Genomic DNA, 19,079 nt, shown 5'->3' on the forward strand with positions numbered 1-19,079 from the left:
AAAAATAATAATTATTGAATTTGCTATGGATTGAAGAAAAATTTACATTTGTTTCATGAAAGTGAAATCCATAAAATTACTTTCCCTAAAGTGCTTTAGTTAATTCCAAACATTCAAATCCTTTTTATGCTTGAGTTACACATTATCTAATTTTTTAATTATTTATTATTTAACCCATTGGGGGTCATTTACTAAGGGCCCGATTCGCGTTTTCCCTACATGTTACCCGAATATTTCCGATTTGCGCCGATTGTACCTGAATTGCCCCGGGATTTTGGTGCACGCGATCGGATTGTGACGCATCGGCGCCGGCATGTGCGCGACGGAAATCGGGGACCGCGGCCGAACGAAAACCCGACGTATTCGGAAAAACCGCCGCATTTAAAAACCGAAAATGTGTCGCTTGGGAAGGGCTTACCTTCACCTGGTCCGGCTCGGTGTATTCCGGTGCGTTCAGATGATTTTCAGCGCAGCAGCGCCACCTGGTGGACGGCGGAGGAACTATCTTCATAAATCCCGTCTGGACCCGAATCCTGTGCAGAGAACGCGGCGCTGGATCGCGAATGGACCGGGTAAGTAAATCTGCCCCATCGTGGTTGAATTTAGAACATTAGACACAAATAGCTTACCCAATAGGCAGTGGTGGGGGTGTGCTCCAAGCGCTTCATTGACTTTATGGGACCATTTGATGATTAACATTGGGTAGTTTGGTCTTGTGATTGGTGAAGGTCCCAGTGGTCATTAAAGGGAACCTGTCAGTTGATTTTACCCTATTAAACCTTCAGGTTGGTAGGCTAGGCTCCATTAACACCTATGGAGCCTGGAGCCCCTCAGGCTCATTTGCATACAGTCTTTCATCCTGGTGGTAGATGCCCTTTAAGAACAAAATACAGCTCATTTCCCCCTGAGACATCAGACAAATATAATACAATAATACCAGACAATGAATTAGAAACAGAAGATTGTCAACAATACAGAACACACCCATTTTTTATTAGCGCATAGAAACACATGTTTTAGTGATCTACTAGTGATTTACTAGTAGTTTTGACCATATACAGTAAATCTGCAGACTGTCCTTACAAATCTACCATTTGTTTTGATGCATTATGAACCAAACATACCTTGAGTGACACTGATGCAGAAACATATGTTGTTTAATCCCTGATCTGAGTGGTTTTGCTCAAAAACAATTAGAGAATTCAGGACCTTGGGAAAGCTGGGTGCAGGCTGGCTGACGTTCATAAACAATTTTACACAGAGCTTCCTGCACTGTCCAGAAGGACTAACCAACCTGAGCTGGATGGCTTTATTATTGGTTTTCAGCAAAACTACTGGGATCAGGGATTAAACAAGATATGTTTCTGCATTAGTGCAGCTACAGCATTCACATGGTATGTTTGGTTCCTAACACAGACAGTCCCCTACTTAAGGACACCCGACTTACAGACAACCCCTAGTTAAAGACAAACCCCTCTGCCCACAGTGACCTCCGGTGAAGCTCTCTGGATGTTACCTTAGTCCCAAACTGTAATGATCAGCTGTAAAGCGTCTGTAATGAAGATTTATTGATAATCCTTGGTCCCATTACAGCAAAAAATTTTGAAACTCCAATTGTCACTGGGGCAAGAAGAAATTTTGTCTGGAACTACAATTATAAAATATACAGTTTCGACTTGCATACAAATTCAACTTAAGTACAAACATATGGAACCCATCTTGGACTGCCTGTACATAAAAAGAAATGGCAGATTTCCTTTAATTAGCAGTGCTCCGAGTGTCGAGGACAAGTAATCGGTGCACGGACGGCCTCATTAACATATGGATTCAAGTGGGAATATTTTGGAAATGACATAATGGACATAAATAATAAAGGTTTATGGGAAACTACGGAGTAATTCTGTACTACATGCTGCCAGTAGATTAGGAAGCTCGGAGGAGGTGATAGACTCCCTTTTATTGGCTCAAGGGGTCCAGGGAAACCCCATAGATGGGCTGTGTATATAAAATAGATATATGGAATAGAATAATATTAGGTATTTTTATAGAGTTCTTTATCCATCCTTTTCTATTGTAACCACTTTAAGCATTGCTGAGGCCACGGATGATCACTAATAGAAATCCGAGTTTTCCCCCAAATTTTCTGCATGTCTTGTTTTATCACACTAACACATTATCATGTGGACCTCAAGCGAAATGATTCTGCAATCTTGTCAGCATTGAACAAGCCCCGGCACTGTAATTCCTCTAGTCAGTCATTTTACTCTGTTTACTGTGGACGGAACAAGCTTTTTCAAGGTTACATTATGTTGCTCGCAGCGATAGTTAGCACGGAATAATAAAAGAACCCCCCCCCCCCCCTGTGCATATTGTGGGAGATAATTGGTCATTCATAAAACGCTCTCAAATTCAGAGGGACAAGTTCACCAAATATTTTGGTCTGCTTGGTGACACGAATGAAATGGAACATTAATAAAGAGATTATTTTGTACAATGTGGATGTAGTTATAATACTGTGTCTTGTTGGCTTGTATTACACGCGTTTTATGTCTGAATATGATCTAAAAGTGTTTCTGAATGAAGAATATTGGAAGATATCCAGACGCAGCAAAACTGAACTTGTCAATGTAGTATTTCCTGCCTCTTATCCTGAAAATTGAAATTTATGTTTTTAAAATTCTTTTATAAAATGCATAACCTTAGAGGTAAACTGCTAATTAAATTAACCTACTAAAAATAAATACGTCATATAAAACCTAAGGTACTTTGACCCCTAACATTTGCAGAATATTTCTCATGTTTGTATGTGATTACATAAACCCAAAGCATTCTTCCGAGAGGGAAGAGAAAGAGTAGAAGTCACGGAGACATGCTGTGATTTCATGTGATCAGATGTACACATGGGATAGATTTAGCGAATGTTAGGGACCTTAGATGACATCACCCTGGTCACATGAAGTGATGAATGGTGAGAAGAGGCATTAGGCATAGGGAGGAGCCGATGGGCTTGGCCAAGGAGGCCACACCCCCTCTGACTCCTCATCCCCTCTGGCAATAGGGCTCTATGGGAACCTGTCACTAGCAGCATTTGTTAAAAAACATGGCGACAGGTTCCCTTTAATAACTGTACTTTGGCCCACAGAGGTGTAACTGAAGCTAATTGCGTTCACAAAAACATCTCAAAACTAGTATTAGATATTTTGTTTCGTTATAAGATTATGTTTAGAATGTTATGGGGTTGAAACATTTCTTTAATGGGAATGTAAAGAAAGTTTTGGCCATACAGGGCTGCAGACATTGGGGCTTATTTACTAAGGGTCTGTGGACGCATTTTCGTCTGTTTTTTCTGACATTTGTGGGATTTGTGCCGCTGTGACAGGTATTTAGCATGGGATTGTGTTGCACGCGATTGGATTGTGGCACGGATGCGCCGGTTTACATGCGACAGAAACCGGGGGGCGGACCCTCAGACTATCAGACTGAATCAGACTGAGCGCAGGATTTAACTTTCAAATTGTGTCGCAAGACAATGCACTCACATACACCGGGAAGAAGAAGGTGAACTCTGAGCGGTGGAAGCGACACACGCAGGATCTTGGTGAATCGCGGCACAGTGCATGATCGTCGGACAATGCACTCCGCAGGACCCGGTAAGTAAATGTGCCCCATTGTTCTGTATTAGCCCTGGAGAATTGTGTAGCCATACCTTTGTGTGGGTTATTACCAGTAAAACTGTGAACATCCTTTTATATTACAGGTTGTTGCTGGTGCAGCTACAGTAGTGGTAGTGGTGGAGGAATTTGAATATAGAGACCAAAGGACACAGCAGTGTCCAGAAACAATCCTGGAACATATTTGCACTTTTTACAGCCCTGCTGGTAGACTGCTTTTAAGTCTCCCTATAACTGGTACTCTTCCAGCCCCCTCAGGTAGGGTATGAAATGCCCTTTCTAGAATTCCATCTTTTATGTGAAATTTCATCTGTTTATTTTGCCTGAGATGAGTCAAGTTTAGAGGTTGCACAGTGAGTGTCCCTTCAGCCGCCACTATCTTTCGTTCTATAGTACCAAGAAACATGTTATTGGTGTTATATTAAGATAAGAGTCTCATCTTTCAGATTGCATCATGCTTTTTGTTCTGTGATTAACATAACTGAAGATACTGACAGCTAATTACATAGTTGGAAATGTGAGCTGCAGATAAAGATCCAGTTCCTGTCTACTTCTTTAACTGGCTGTATCTCCGGTTCTGTAGATAACAGAACCACAAACCTGATGTGATCTGAAATATCAGATTTGTATCTCCAATATGACACCAAAAGTAAGTGCTAGGTACTATAGAACTGGAGATAGGGGCATCTGAAGTGACAGCCCCCTGCAGCCTCTAAAAGTGACTCATCTCAGGCAAAATATGACTCGTCTGCTCATTTTCACATTACTTTGGAGGAGATTTTTTTTTCATAGGTAAATGGGCAAGATTTCACATTAAAGGGAATGTTAGAAAGGACATGTTACCCCCTACTTGAGTAGGCTGGAAGTTTAGTTGGGCAAAATCTGATAACATGTAATCCCTTCAATATGCCCAAAAAGTCACAAAAACAAATATCATTAATTTTTGATGCCGAAATTCAAGAATACATGCATGATAAATCTCTGTATATGTAATGTCTGTGTGATATACTGCAGCATAGGACGGACTTTCAATCTCCTGCTCTTTCTGACTGTATAAAATATGTTTACATAATTTGCTTATTTGCTTCATACATCCACCTTATTACCTTTCCACTTGGAGGAAAGATATAACACAGAACCTCATGTGCAGTTTCTGCTCCATTAACATGATGCTGCGGGGCACTCTTTAGTTTAATGTAGCTCGATATTAAACACACCTGATAGAAATGGAATTTCCTACAATGAAAAGTAATAATGTTGCAAGTTACAGATTAAGCATGAAAATACAGACCGAGAGAGATAACAGATCATGAGAATGAGGGTCCACAAGATCCATAAATAAGGCGTATACTGGACAACAGAAGGCTGGCTATATACTGGGGGGGGGGGGCAGGAGGCAGGCTATTTACTGGAGGACAGGAAGCAGGCTATATACGAGGAGCTGGCTATATACTGGAGAAGGAGGCAGGCTATTTACTGTGGGCTGGCTGACTAGCTATATACTGATGGCAGGAGGTAGGCTATATACTGGGGGCTGGCTGACTATTTATGTACTGGTGGCAGGAGGCAGGCTATATACTGGGGCCTGGCTGACTATCTATATACTGGGGGCTGGCTGACTATTTATATACTGGTGGCAGGAGGCAGGCTATATACTGGGGGCTGGCTGACTATTTATATACTGGTGGCAGGAAGCAGGCTATATACTGGGGCCTGGCTGACTATCTATATACTGGTGGCAGGAGGCAGGCTATATACTGGGGCCTGGCTGACTATCTATATACTGGTGGCAGGAGGCAGGCTATATACTGGGGCCTGGCTGACTATTTATATACTGGTGGCAGGAGGCAGGCTATTTACTGTGGGCTGGCTGACTATTTATATACTGGTGGCAGGAGGCAGGCTATATACTAGGGGCCTGGCTGACTATTTATATACTGGTGGCAGGAGGCAGGCTATATACTGGGGCCTGGCTGACTATCTATATACTGGTGGCAGGAGGCAGGCTTCATAATGGGGCAGGAGGCAGACAATACTGGGGGCAGGAAGCAGGCTATATACTGGGGGCAGATGGAAGGCTATATACTTGGGCCAGATGGAAGGCTATATACTGGGGGGCAGGAGGCAGGCTATATACTGCAGGATGGCTGGCTATATACTGGGGGGCAGGGGTCTGGTAGATATATACTTGGGGCAAGGGGCTGGCAGGTTATATAATGAGTGGAGTCTGTGACCACCCTAGGCTTATACTTAAGTCAATAGGACTTCCCAGGTTTATGTGTTAAAAATAGGTACCTCGGCTTATACTCGATTATATACGGTAAATTAAATTAAAGAATTGGTACAAGTTTAATGTGTCCAATTCCCCTTTTACCTAAAATTGACCTATAACGTAAGACGATCTGACCCGGTAGACGATTCTCCAGTATTAGGAAGGGCCTCCTGCCAACTTCTTTCTACTAGTGGTGAAACAAGTTATCCTTTAAATTTGGAAGTCAACGTCCCCTCCCACTAAATTGAGATGGGTGGAGGAAATGGACCACATTGGAAAAGCTTTGAGTGTGGGACAGGAACTTAGGTGACTCCATCTTTCTGATATGGCCATTGATGTATCAGTATAGGGCGTCCCAAGGTCCATTATCTTCTCTCCATGGTTGGAGGGCGTATAACTGACAGGTTGTGAGGAACCTCACACACCTTTCTCCCTCTTCTTTCTCTTTCCCACCATATTTCTAGGTTTTTTCTCTCTAAATGTTTTTATAATTTTGTCTTACTGTTTAATGTTCCTCAAGCGATATTATATTACTGTAAGATTTTATTACTGGGCTGTACCCCGAATATCCTTCCGTCTCTACTGGTTTATTTGCACTAGTACTTTATGCCCATTGCATATAGGATAAGCCAAACTACTGGTCAGACCAAACATTAAAGGACAATGGTAATTGGGTGGATTGTTGTTAAAATACAGGATATGCTTTTGAAAATGAGACAGCAGTGAGGTGTCTGGATCACTAGCTCAAAAAATATCAGTCTATGGGAATAAGATTTTTTTTTCCCCAACTATGGGCCATTTGACATCTACTTCATAGACTTTATTCCTTCCTCGATCAACCAGGGGACGATTAAGACTGCCATGGGCCCTGGGCTGTATGATTATTATAGCCCCTACAAGTCTAGTCTACAAGTCTGGAAAAGAGACGACTACCAGGGGACATGATTAATTTATATAAATATATGAATCGTCCATTGGTCCATTGGTCCAAAAAATATGGTAGTAAATTGTTTCAGATTAAATCAAGTCAAAAGACGAGGGGGCACTGTCTCTGTCTGGAGAAATCAAGGTTTAATCACCAGAGGCGACAGGACTTTCTTACTATGAGAACTGTCAATATGTGGAGTAGCCTGCCTCAGGCGCTGGTCACAGCAGGGACAGCAGAGAGCTTCAAGAAGGGTCTAGATTAGAGATGAGCGAGCACTAAAATGCTCGGGTACTCGTTATTCGAGATGAACTTTTCCCGATGCTCGAGTGCTCGTCTCGAATAACGAGCCCCATTGAAGTCAATGGGAGACTCGAGCATTTTTCAAGGGGACCAAGGCTCTGCACAGGGAAGCTTGGCCAAACACCTGGGAAAAGGATGGAAACACCACGGAAATGGACAGGAAACAGCAGGGGCAGCATGCATGGATGCCTCTGAGGCTGCTTAATCGCACCATTATGCCAAAACTATGGGCAACAGCATGGCCATGACAGAGTGACAGAATAAAGCTAGATAGCATCTAAAACATCCAATAATTGACCCTGACACTATAGGGGACGGCATGCAGAGGCAGCAGCAGCAGCGGCAGGCTAGAGAGTGGCATGGCGACATACCCTAAATGGACTCAGGCTTCAAACCAATGGGTGGCAGAGAGGAACCAAAGGAGGTGAGCAAGAAGCGCTCAAATAATATCGGTACATGATAAAAGTTTGCCAGTATATTTTGTGGATTACACAGCAGGGTGGCGACAAAGTTAACATGGAAGCCATGAAAACAACCCAAAATTCTGCCTGACACAGCTCGTTTGATAAGGGGACCATGTATGGAGGCAGTGAACTAGTAGTAGATTAAAGGTGCTGCAGTTAAAACTATGTTAGTTGGATCTTGGCATGGAGCTGGCGCTCCGCTGCCAGGCGAGCTTTCGCCAATCCAAGCCCGTGTCTCTAGGCTACTCCCCAAACAGCACTTCTAAGAACCTTTTGTATAAGATCAAGTGTAGTAGCGTTCTTATAAGTTTAGGATATGGCGGGTGAGGGGAATGTAAACAGATGCGCAAGAAGCGCTGAAATAATATCGGTAAATGATAAAAGTTTGCCAGTATATTTTGTGGATAACACAGCTGGGTGGCGACAAAGTTAACAACTTTGATGTGGAATCCATGAAAACAACCCAAATTTCTGCCTGACACACCTCGTTTGATAAAGGGACGATGTATGGAGGCAGCTATATGGACGACTTTTGGAGGTAGCAATGGAGACAACGTGTGGAGGCTGCTATGGAGACAATTTAATTTGGATAGTGCCTGTATGTGGCAGTCCAAAAAAGTTTTCAAACCAGAGGAGCAGGTAGGTGGCCCTCCAGAAAAATGAAATAGATTGAGTGCCTGTATGTGGCAGTCCAAAAAAGTTTTCAAACCAGAGGAGCAGGTAGGTGGCCCTCCAGAAAAATGGAATAGATTGAGTGCCTGTATGTGGCAGTCCAAAAAAGTTTTCAAACCAGAGGAGCAGGTAGGTGGCCCTCCAGAAAAATGGAATAGATTGAGTGCCTGTATGTGGCAGTCCAAAAAAGTTTTCAAACCAGAGGAGCAGGTAGGTGGCCCTCCAGAAAAATGGAATAGATTGAGTGCCTGTATGTGGCAGTCCAAAAAAGTTTTCAAACCAGAGGAGCAGGTAGGTGGCCCTCCAGAAAAATGAAATAGATTGAGTGCCTGTATGTGGCAGTCCAAAAAAGTTTTCAAACCAGAGGAGCAGGTAGGTGGCCCTCCAGAAAAATTGAATAGATTGAGTGCCTGTATGTGGCACTCCCAAAAATTGTTTAAAACAGAGGACCGGGTCGGTGGCCCTCCAGAAAAATTAAATGCATAAAGTACTATAGCTAGAGCCAGTGGGCCCTGTCAAAAAATAGCCAGTTTCCTCTGCTTTACTGTACAAAGAGGAGGAGAAGGAGGAAAATGAGGAGGAGGAGGAGTGGATAAATTATTCAGGTTGAGCTTCCTTCACCTGGTGGAGATTGGAAATTATGAGAAATCCAGGCTTTATTCATCTTAATAAGCGTCAGCCTGTCAGCGCTGTCAGTCGACAGGCGTGTACGCTTATCGGTGATGATGCCACCAGCTGCACTGAAAACCCGCTCGGACAAGACGCTAGCGGCAGGGCAGGCAAGAACCTCCAAGGCGTACAGCGCCAGTTCGTGCCACATGTCCAGCTTTGAAACCCAGTAGTTGTAGGGAGCTGTGTGATCATTTAGGACGATGGTATGGTCAGCTACGTACTCCCTCACCATCTTTCTGTAAAGATCAGCCCTACTCTGCTGAGACTGGGGACAGGTGACAGTGTCTTGCTGGGGTGACATAAAGCTGGCAAAAGCCTTGTAAAGCGTACCCTTGCCAGTGCTGGACAAGCTGCCTGCTCGCCTACTCTCCCTCGCTACTTGTCCCGCAGAACTACGCACTCTGCCGCTAGCGCTGTCAGAAGGGAAATACTGTTTCAGCTTGTGCACCAGGGCCTGCTGGTATTCATGCATTCTCACACTCCTTTCCTCTCCAGGGATGATAGTGGAAAGATTTTGCTTGTACCGTGGGTCCAGGAGAGTGAACACCCAGTAATCGGTGCTGGAATAAATTCTTTGAACGCGAGGGTCACGGGATAGGCAGCCTAGCATGAAATCTGCCATATGCGCCAGAGTACCAACGCGTAAGAATTCACTCCCCTCACTGGCCTGACTGTCCATTTCCTCCTCCTCCAACTCCTCTTCTTCTGCCCATACACGCTGAACAGTGAAGGACTCAACAATGGTCCCCTCTTGTGTCTCGCCAACATTCTCCTCCTCTTCCTCCTCATCCTCCTCCACCTCCACCTCCTCCGATATGCGCTGAGAAACAGACCTAAGGGTGCTTTGGCTATCAACAAGGGAATCTTCTTCCCCCGTTTCTTGTGACGAGCGCAAAGCTTCCGACTTCATGCTGATCAGAGAGTTTTTCAACAGGCCAAGCAGCGGGATGGTGAGGCTGATGATGGCGGCATCGCCACTGACCATCTGTGTTGACTCCTCAAAGTTACTCAGCACCTGACAGATATCAGACATCCACGTCCACTCATCATTGTAGACTTGAGGAAGCTGACTGACCTGACTACCAGTTCTGGTGGAAGTTGACATCTGGCAGTCTACAATCGCTCGGCGCTGCTGGTAAACTCTGGATAACATGGTCAGTGTTGAATTCCACCTCGTGGGCACGTCGCACAACAGTCGGTGAGCGGGCAGTTGGAGGCGGCGCTGCGCTGCCCTGAGAGTGGCAGCATCTGTGGTGGACTTCCTGAAATGCGCACCTTCGTGAGCAAATCAGACAGATTGGGGTATGTCTTGAGGAAACGCTGAACTATCAGATTTAACACATGGGCCAGGCATGGCACATGTGTCAGTCTGCCGAGTTGCAGAGCCGCCACCAGGTTACAGCCGTTGTCACACACAACCATGCCTGGCTTCAGGTTCAGCGGTGCCAGCCACAGATCAGTCTGCGCCGTGATGCCCTGTAATAGTTCTTGGGCGGTGTGCCTTTTATCGCCTAGGCTCAGCAGTTTGAGCACCGCCTGCTGTCGCTTAGCGACGGCACTGCTGCTGTGCCTAGAGCTAGCGACTGATGGCGCCATGCCCACGGATGGTAGTTCGGAGGAGGAGGTGGAGGAGGGGTGGGAGGAGGAGGAGGCATAGTAGGCCTGAAAGACCTGGACCGAGGTAGGCCCCGCAATCCTCGGCGTCGGCAGTATATGACCAGCCGCAGGGTCAGACTCGGTCCCAGCCTCCACCAAGTTAACCCAATGTGCCGTCAGCGATATATAGTGGCCCTGCCCGGCAGCACTCGTCCACGTGTCCGTGGTCAGGTGGACCTTGTCAGAAACGGCGTTGGTCAGGGCACGGATGATGTTGTCTGACACGTGCTGGTGCAGGGCTGGGACGGCACATCGGGAAAAGTAGTGGCGGCTGGGGACCGAATACCGAGGGGGCGGCCGCCGCCATGAGGTTGCGAAAGGCCTCGGTCTCTACTAGCCTATAGGGCAGCATCTCCAGGCTAAGCAATCTGGAGATGTGGACATTAAGGGCTTGGGCGTGCGGGTGGGTTGCACTATATTTGCGTTTCCGCTCCAGCGTCTGGGGTATGGAGAGCTGAACGCTGGTGGATGCTGTGGAGGATCGTGGAGGCGACGATGGGGTTTTTGTGTCAGGGTCCTGGGCAGGGGGCTGACTATCAGCTGACACAGGGGAAGGAGCAGTGGTGTGCACGGCCGGAGGTGAACGGGCTTGTTGCCACTGAGTGGGGTGTTTAGCATTCATATGCCTGCGCATACTGGTGGTAGTTAAGCTATTAGTGGTGGAACCCCTGCTGATCCTGGTTTGGCAAATGTTGCACACCACAGTCCGTCGGTCATCCGGTGTTTCCTTAAAGAACCTCCAGACTTCTGAAAATCTAGCCCTCGCCGCAGGAGCCCTCGCCACGGGAGCTTCACTAGTTGACACATTTGGCGCTGATGCACCAGCTCTGGCCCTGCCTCTCCGTCTGGCCCCACCACTGCCTCTTCCAACCTGTTCTGGTCGAGGACTCTCCTCCGTCTCAGAAGCACTGTGTTCACCCGGCCTCTCAACCCAGCTTGGGTCTGTCACCTCATCATCCTCCGATCCCTCAGTCTGCTCCCCCCTCGGACTTCCTGCCCTGACAACAACTTCCCCACTGTCTGACAACCGTGTCTCCTCATCGTCGGACACCTCTTTACACACTTCTTCCACTACGTCAAGAAGGTCTTCATCACCCACAGACTGCGACTGGTGGAAAACCTGGGCATCGGAAAATTGCTCAGCAGCAACCGGACAAGTGGTTTGTGACTGTGGGAAGGGTCCAGAAAACAGTTCCTCAGAGTATGCCGGTTCAAATGCCAAATTTTCCTGGGAGGGGGCAGACTGGGGAGGAGGAGGCTGAGGTGCAGGAGCTGGAGGAGTGCCGATTTCGGTGACATGGGTGGACTGCGTGGAAGACTGACTGGTGGACAAATTGCTCGAAGCATTGTCGGCAATCCACGACATCACCTGTTCGCACTGTTCTGGCCTCAACAGTGCTCTACCACGAGTCCCAGTAACTTCAGACATGAACCTAGGGAGTGTAGCTCTGCTTCATTCCCCTGCTCCCTCATCAGCAGGTGGTGTCTCACCCCGCCCAGGACCACGGCCTCTGACCCCTGCAGTAGTTGGACGCCCACGTCCCCGCCCTCGTCCTCTACCCCTAGCCCTCGGGTTAAACATTTTGAAAATGAGAGTTATAACTCTATAATTTTTTTTTAACTTTTTTTTGTGTTTTGTGTTTTTTTTGTGTTTTTTAGTTTTTAAAACCAAACGATGCAATCCTATTGCTATGGCTATTTTCTAGCCAAGTATGAAAGCACAGTGCTATGCCAGATGAGATGACGCTGAGTTATTAAAAAAATAAACGTAAAATAAAAAAGGAAATGGCAGACTGTGCCTAATTGAAATCCAACCCCTAATAAATTTTCCCACTTCGGTCTTTGCGATGGATATGTGCGTCACTAAGCGCAAAACACAGTGGTCACAAGTCTCACTACAAATTGCTCACAATTTGCTAGTAGATGCACTGCAGCAAGGACAGCCACCAGCAGATCAACCAGAAATCAAATATATATAACGCTACTGTAGGCGTAAGTAAGCCATTTGGATTCTCCGATGGCTATTTTCTAGCCAAGTATGAAAGCACACTGCTATGCCAGATGAGATGACGCTGAGTTATTAAAAAAATAAATGTAAAATAAAAAAGGAAATGGCAGACTGTGCCTAATTGAAATCCAACCCCTAATAATTTTTCCCACTTCGGTCTTTGCGATGGATATGTGCGTCACTAAGCGCAAAACACAGTGGTCGCAAGTCTCACTACAAATTGCTCACAATTTGCTAGTAGATGCACTGCAGCAAGTACAGCCACCAGCAGATCAACCAGAAATCAAATATATATAACGCTACTGTAGGCGTAAGTAAGCCGTTTGGATTCTCCTATGGCTATTTTCTAGCCAAGTATGAAAGCACACTACTATGCCAGATGAGATGACACTGAGTTATTAAAAAAATAAATGTACAATAAAAAAGGAAATGGCAGACTCTGCCTAATTGAAATCCAACCCCTAATAAATTTTCCCACTTTGGTGTTTGAGGTGGATATGTGCGTCACTAAGAGCTAAACACAACGGTAGCAAGTCCCCCTGCAAATTCCTCACAATATGGTACTAGCTGCACTACTAGTGCCAGCAAGCCCAGCCACAAGCAAACAAAAAAAAAAGTATAACGTTATTATAGCCCTAAGAAGGGCTGTTGGGTTCTTGTTGAATCACTCCTGCCTAACACTATTCTAATAGGACACCCTAACGCTTTCCCTGACCAGCAGCAGCTCTCTCCCTAGCGGCATCCAGACACAGAATGATCCGAGCAGCGCGGGCAGGGGCTAGTCTATCCCAGGGTCACCTGATCTGGCCAGCCAACCACTGCTATCGACGTGTAAGGGTACCACGTCATGCTGGGTGGAGTGCAGAGTCTCCTGGCTTGTGATTGGCTCTGTTTCTGGCCGCCAAAAAGCAAAACGGCGGGAGCTGCCATTTTCTCGAGCGGGCGAAGTATTCGTCCGAGCAACGAGCAGTTTCGAGTACGCTAATGCTCGAACGAGCATCAAGCTCGGACGAGTATGTTCGCTCATCTCTAGTCTAGATGCTTTTTTACACCTAAATAACATTGCTAGTTATGTTATATAGAATTGTTTCCCCTAAATCCCTCCATCCCTTCCCTTCCTTGGTTGAACTTGATGGACAAGTGACTTTTTTCAACCGTATAAACTATGATACTATGATACTTCCTACATATGGCACCAGAATCAGCTTCTTGGTAAACGGGGGATGTGTCCTTTCTGTGGTTTTAGGACCTTTGAAGGACCTTCATCTGTGTTGAAAGAAGGAACAGATGTACACGGATTTCATGGGTCCAATGAATAGTGTCCAAATAATGACCACAATAGTTATTTTTCAAAATGTATCAACTTTACTTCAAGGCATTAGTTCAATGCATTGTCCATTAGCAACTTCGTTTGCCCAGTAAAAACATATAATAGCTATGTAGCTGCACATTACTGTTTATATATAGCTTGCAACATTGTTTCAACCTTGGATCGCATAAGTCAGCTTCTATTCATACATTTGCACCTTTGTATATTTCACCGATCTAGCACAATGGAATCATAATATAGATAGGCTTGACTCACATTCCTCGATCCACGGACAGAGACACTACCTCTCCTAGACACCGTAGAATGATCTTATGAGCAATGTGACGTTTCGAGGGACACGCCCCCTTCCTCAGACATGTCAAGCTCTCATTCGTTATCACAAGTTATACTATCTGTTACCGGAAGTTCCTATGCACGTACTACAATAAGTATACAACATTAAAAACAAATTTCACGGATATCATGGGTGAAGGTCCTCCTGAATATAACATTTTGTGGTTGGTTTTGGTGGTTATGGGCCCCCTAGCATGCTTGGGCCCCGGGCTACCGCCCGAACTGCTTGTGGTCCACCACTGGGAACAACACCTAAGAATTTTAAGTTGAGTTTGATAAACCTGCATCTTTATTCCACCTTATCTATTACAATACTAAGATGTGTATGCAAACCTTTAGATTCTTTAAAGGAAACCTACCATTTCATATCGTCGGTGTAAGCTGTAAACACCGAGCACCAGCTCAGGGTGAGCTGGTGCCGGTGCTTATTTTCGTTAGTGTTATAAACCGCGGTATCGCGGTTTTAACACTTTTTAAACTTTATAGCAGAAACTGCTTCGGCGCTGCGTGCGCACGATCGTGCACGCGCCTACATAGGAAATGCTGCAAGCGTTGCACGCAGCGCCGAAGCGGCTTCTGCTATAAAGTTTAAAAAGTGTTAAAACCGCGATACTGCGGTTTATAACACTAACGAAACTAAGCACCGGCACCAGCTCACCCTGAGCTGGTGCTCGGTGTTTACAGCTTACACCGACGATCTGAAATGGTAGGTTTCCTTTAAGCACGTTTTAGGCTAAAGGGAAGATTTTATACTAATTTTGCAGCAAATTGCTCTTGATATCACACAGTAATCTTATCAGCCGCCACCGTTAGTGTCTGGACCCTGGTATTGAATTTTCTACTTCTTTCTTGCAGAGAATGATTCAGTATACAAAATGATCTTTGTTTCTAAGATATTGAATTTATAACTGAAACAGAAGGTGTTGATCTTATACATAGGTAAGCGCTTCTTCCCGGGTCCTCATTATTTGGTCAAATAAGTTTTATCACAAGTTCTTTGGCACTTGAAATATTTCTTCCATGGAGTTATTAAGATTTCCAATGATGGAAACTCAATTAAATTGAACCTCCGCGACTATTCCATCCAACTATAATTCAATTTTCCACAACTATAGCTTAATACTGTATGCTTATTTTAAGCACTTTTTCTGCTTTGGAGGAACTACTCTGGAGTTCTTTATTATCCAAATCAAGTTTCCTAATTGAACTGTGATTGTGATCAATCACAACGAGTTATACAATCTACAGTCTCCATGGTGATATGTATTAATACTCTATGATTTGCCTCATTCGCTGCTTTGCCTATGGGGGGAAAATATGATTTATTTGGCTTATTTTCTCCAGCATTGGGAAGAATTTTAATTTAAAACATGGTTTAACTTGTTTTCTTTAAACATAATTTCACTTCAAATAACTGCGGATGAAACCATTAACCTTTATCAGTGTAAATGAAAATGAAAGAGTAAATTAAAGAAAATCCTTTTATGAGAGTCGTAATTATCGACTTATACAAATTCACTGGAGATGGCATTGTTGTTAAAAAGCATCAATTAAAAAGGTAAAATTTGAAAAAACTCATAGATCCAGGCACAGTGACTGTGGTATTTCTTATATTTGTTATCCATGGCCTCCTTCCTTCTAAAATCAACTTTTATGATTATGCTAATAACTCAGAAGAGATCTGGGTGGCATTTCCAGAGCCACTCGATGCTGTAGGGAAGTAGGGGGAAGTGCTGAGGGAGCCGGTGGGAGGTTGAGACACAGTTTATTCTTCCACAGAGGGCCTCTGGTAACACCCCCAGTAGCCCTTCAGGCTCATTGGGGCACATTTACTAACCCGTCCCGTTGCGTCCGCCAATCTGGAATGTCCAACAAGGATTCGGAGCTGCCGCGATTCACTTACAGTGTGCGCCCGATGTCTTGAATGTGTCGCTTCCCCGCTCAGGTCCGCCGGAGTTCACCATCTTCTTCCCAGTGTATGTGAGTGTTGATCTTGTGACACAATTTGAATTTTAAATTCCGCGGTTTGTCCGAATCAGTCAGGTTGTCCGACAGCCACGCCACCCACCCAATTTGTTTCAGTGCAAACAAACAGAGTGACATGTTAAAAGGTACCGACTCAATATATAGTTTGTGGAAAAATATCAAATATCTTTATTTAAATTCATACTACAGACAAGTTAAAAACATTTAAAAGCACCAACATGTGCAAATTCATGTCCTATGTAATCAGTCAAATATGTGCAAAATGATGCAAGGATTACAATAGCAGCCACGTAGATATGTGCAAAAAATAAGCAGTGGTTGCTGTAAAACCTTCTCCCCTGTTATGCCCACACGATGCAATCAATTTCCTAGTATAATATAAAGCAGGGGTCCCCAAACTTTTTACATAGGGGGCCGTTCACTGTCCCTCTCAGACTGTTGGAGGGCCGGACTAAACTTTAAAATAAAAAAAAATATAAGAAATTCCTTGAAAACACAGCGCTAACTGTACATGTGACAGCATCCGTAATACCCCTTTGTGAACTATTTTATCTATTGGCCCAATTAATGAATCAATTGGGTCAATTAATTATTAAATATGCTGCTCCCCCCCCATTAATTACTAGACTGCCCCTCATAATTAATTATTTCCTATGCTGCCCCTGATAATTATTTCCTATGCTGCCCCTGATAATTATTTCCTATGCTGCCCCTGATAATTATTTCCTATGCTGCTCCTGATAATTAATTATTTCCTATGCTGCCCCTGATAATTAATTATATCCCATGCTGCCCCCTCATAATTAATTCTTTCCTATACCCCCACCAATAATTATATCCTATGCTGCCCCTCATAATTAATTATATCTCATGCTGCCCCTTATTAGAGGCAGCATAGGAAATAATTAATTATAAGGGGCAGCATAGGATATAATTATTGGTGGGGGTATAGGAAAGAATTAATTATGAGGGGCAGCATGGGATATAATTATTGGTGGGGGTATAGGCAGGGCCGGCGCTATGGGTAGGCAAAGGTGGCAATTGCCCAGGGCCCCCAGGGAGAAAGGGGAGAATCTCTTCTTTCAAATGAATCTTGAATTGTGTTTCTAGGTGCTATGGATCCAGAGATATTCAGGTTTAAAGTGAGAATATCAGGTGCCATTTTTATATATAAATATCTCCGTTTTCCTACATTTTAGAAACACAAATTTAGATTCATATAAAAGAGGAGACTTTCTTCTTTCATAGGAGAAAAGGAGTGAGGTTCTATGAGTCACAGAACCAGAGATACAGCCCCCTGAAGTGTCTCCCCCATCTCCAGATTCTTAGCCATCAGGCTGCGGGAGCATTTGCTGCACACAGGAGCTGCTGCACCTCACAGATAATGGAAATATTCACTTTATATGTTACTAGTACTGCATTTTGAGAAGGGATAATATCAACTAATATTCATGTTTTTAACCCTTCTCTATGCAAATCTAAGAACACACTTTGGGCTACATGTATCAATCGTTTTTTTCTGTTGTTTTTGCGCCTTTTCATTCAGGCGCACCGTTTTTGTGCCATTTTTGCGACTAAATGCCAAACTAGCTGCGCAGCAAAAATAACCAGCTTTCCCTCATTTATCCTAGCAATCCAGATGTTTTGATGCGCCTAATGATATTCATCACTTGCGACTTTTCATTTAGGCGCAAAAACGGGCGCAAAAACACTCCAGCCCGAAGCTGGCGTTAACTGAGAAGAAAACACTGAGCCCCTTTGCAGAACAGCTAATTTCTAGCAGCAGAGCTCATCCAGACACTGCAGACACTAGAACAGATCATACAGACATGAGATACTCTGCAGACACTAGTACAGATAATACAGACATGAGATACTCTGCAGACAGGAGCTGCAGACTCTATTTACAGTTCATCACCTTCTATTTACAAAACATTCTGCAGAATCCTGAGCTCAGAGCAAGAGAGAAGAGAACGTTACAGAATGTTGCACATAGTACTGACAAGTGTCCCCCATGTAATTCTGCACAGTATCACCAGTGTATCTGAGGGGGATACTGTGCAGAATTACAGGGGTGCAGCAGGAGACCAGCACTGGGGGATCCCCTCCAGGAGAAGCCCCTGCTGAGGAGGTCACTGGGTGCAGGGTGTCACACACCTGGGTGCTGCTGTGAGTGTTATCTTCATTCTGGGCTGTGGGAGAAGCAGAGAGGAGCTTGTAGCAGGATCGCATGTAAGTGCCCGAATCTAACATTGCGCCTAAACTGCGCCAAAATTGCGCCTAAACTGTGTTAAAGTAAAGTGATTAATAAGAGGCAGGACATTACCTTATCACAGATGGTTGTAGCTTGTGATAATTCTGGAAAACAGTGCGCCAGAATTTAGGCGCAACTACTACACTTAGGCGCACAAAAGTGATAAATGTGGCCCATTCTCTCTTATTCCCTTTTATTTTGTGATAGTTATTTTTTGTTAGGAAAATTGACTGATACGATGAACATTCGATCCTCTTCACCTAATGTGACTACACCGCGACCAGAACATGTCCATAAAGTTATATGTAACACCAAAAACACACATGTCCTGGAATAAAGTTTTTATTTCCCATCATCCTCCATTATTTACACCTATGTTATGACATTCTCACTTTCATTCTTATGAAGCGCGGAGGGTTCTGTTATTGTGCGGCTAATACACTGGCGCACATCTAAAAGTGACTTTTATTATCTCATTAGAGAGGTTTATGGATATATAGTTATGTATTTGGGTTACCATTGTGTAAGGAACA

The sequence above is a fragment of the Engystomops pustulosus genome, chromosome 1 (genome assembly GCF_040894005.1).
Source record: "Engystomops pustulosus chromosome 1, aEngPut4.maternal, whole genome shotgun sequence".
Classification (NCBI taxonomy): domain Eukaryota; kingdom Metazoa; phylum Chordata; class Amphibia; order Anura; family Leptodactylidae; genus Engystomops; species Engystomops pustulosus.